This window comes from Elephantulus edwardii, unplaced genomic scaffold (genome assembly GCF_000299155.1).
Source record: "Elephantulus edwardii isolate Elephantulus edwardi_28Jun2011 unplaced genomic scaffold, EleEdw1.0 scaffold00013, whole genome shotgun sequence".
NCBI classification, from domain to species: Eukaryota; Metazoa; Chordata; class Mammalia; order Macroscelidea; family Macroscelididae; genus Elephantulus; species Elephantulus edwardii.
Genome location: NW_006399763.1, coordinates 24,316,041 through 24,318,752, shown reverse-complemented (window position 1 = coordinate 24,318,752; position 2,712 = coordinate 24,316,041).

Here is a 2,712-nt window from a genome sequence, read left to right as displayed (position 1 = left end):
GGTTCAGAGACGCGGGGCACCGGAATTGAGAAGCCAGCGGAGTCTGAAATTCTTTTAATACACTTTTATTGATATAGGCGGAGCATAATTTTATATATTAAATCCTGATGAATATCTATTATAGGTATAATATTTCTCAAACAAAAGAAGTACAAAAGACCTTTATAAAGAAAACTACAAAACACTATTATGAGAACAAGACACCTAACTAAATGAAAAAACATTCCTTGTTTGTGGATAGGAAGACTCAACAAAGCATAAATGACAATCTTACCAAAAGAAATCTACGCATTCAATGCAATCCCAAAACAGATAATAAATTAATTTGATCAAAGTGACATAAAAGGTCATTGACAGACTTATTTGGAAAGGAAAGAAATCTCAGACATGCAAAACTCTTCTGAAAACAAAAATTAAATGGAAGCCATAGCACTTCCTCATCTCAAAACCTGCTACATAGCTGTAGTAACTAAAGCAACATGGTATTGGCATAATGACAGACACATAAACCAATGGGATAGAATTGAGAACCCAGAAATTAATCCATCTACCTACTGGCAATTCGTATTGGCAAGAAATGAAAACCTATTCAATGGAAAAATGACAACTTCTTCAACAAATGATGCTGGCAAAACTGGACGTCTACTTGCAGTAAACTGGAAACAGGATCCACATCTCACATCATACCAAAAAAAAAAAATCAAGATGGATCAGAGACATAGAGGTAAAGCCCAAACTATAAGGATAATAGGAGAAAAAATTGGGGCTAAACTTAGAAGCTTTAGCCTGCGGCATAAACAGGCTTGCAAATACAGCTAGAAATTCACAACTGGGATAGAATAAAATTGATAAATGGGAGCTTCTAAAAAATAAGTATCTGTGTGCATCAAAAACCTTTTACAATTGAGTGAAACGAAAAACTACAGAGTACGAAAAAAATCAACCAAACACAAAACCCCCCCAAAACCAAAACCAACAAATATTTGGCAATGATGTCTTAGACAAGAGTCTCATAATGCAAGTTGATGGAATGTTGCAGAGCCTCCACAAGAAAATAGACTGATGACTCAATGACAGAATGGGAGAAATACATGAGACTTTTCACAAAGGAAAACATTTGGATGATCAACAGACACATGAAGAAATGCTCAAAATCACTACCAGAGAGATGCAAATCAAAATCTCAGTGAGATGCCATCTCACTCCAGTAACAGTAGCAAAGTTTATCAGTTTACTTTGTTCCACAGTCAACTCTCTTGCTAACAGCAGCCAGAAAATCATAAGATGGATTACATTGGGAAAGTCAGCTCTGAGGGACCTCTCAAAAGTGCTGAAGAGAAATGACATCAGGCTGGAGACTAAGGTGTGCTTGATCCAGGCTATCGTCTTTACAATTATGTGCTATGCATGGGAGAGATGGACAGTGAATAGGGATGATAGAAAGAGAATTGATGCCTTTGAGCTGTGGTGCTGGAGAAGAGTATTGAATATACCATCGACTGCTAGGAGAACAAACAGGTTTGTCCTGGTGAAGCCAGGATTCTCCTTGGAGTCAAGGATTCTGAAGCTTCATCTGGCATACTTTAGGATGTTGGCAGGAGAAACTGGTCCTTGGAGAGGGACATCATGTTTGGGAGAGTGAAGGGACAGCGCAGGAGAGGAATACCCTCAATGAGATGGATCGATTTTGTGAGTGGAATGGTAGAAATCAGTGTGTTTGAGACGGCGAGGTTGGCACAGGATAGAGCAGTGTTTAAGGCTCTTATACATAGGGTCACTAGGAGTCACAAGCGACTTGATGGCACATAACAACAACAACAGCAACAATAGAGAAAGAATGAAACATTCATGCATTTTTGATAGTGTTATAAAACGGTGCAACCACTTAGACACTTTCTCAAACAGCTAAATGAAAAAATTCCATATGACTCAGCTATTGCACTTCTAGGAGAATACTCCAAGGAAATTAGAACTGAGACTTAAGCATTTGTGGCTTTGTGGCAAGAAAAAGTGTCGCCATCCCAAAGGCATATGGATTGAATCCACTAGTTGCTCTGTGAGAGGAAGAGGGACAATCTCCTCCCAAGCAATTAACTGCCTCTGAACACCCACCAGAGGATCATCTATGGGTTGATTCTGATTCAATGGTACACAAAAACATGTTCATAGAAATGTTATTCACAATTGCAAGAGAGGAGACAACCCAAATGCCCATCAAAAAACAAGTGTATTAAGAAATTATGTTATAATTACACAATGGAATTCAATGCAACACTAATACAATAGTTTCTTAAAATACTATTTAACATAGGAGAGTCTCTATAGCATAATTCTGAGTGAATTATCTCCATCTCATATGGACAAATACTACAAAGACTGTTACTGTAAAAATAGAAATATAACTATTAAGATGTGAACGTTGTTATTGTTGTGTACCGTTGAGTTGGAACCGAACCATAGCTGACTCTCTAGCAGGTTTTCAGAGGCAGTTAATCACATGGGAAGAGATTGTTCATTCTTCTCCCGTGGAGCAGCTGGTGGCCTCAAACCGCCTGGCTTTGGGATTGCAGAGCAGCTTCTTGCTACTTGGCCACCAGTACTCCCTAAGGTGTGTATAGATGTCCTAAAAGGGAAGGAGAAAAGGGGAAGGAAATGGAAAAAGAGGAAATTAATCACTAGGTTACAAGGACATCAGAGTTTAAAGGGTGGATG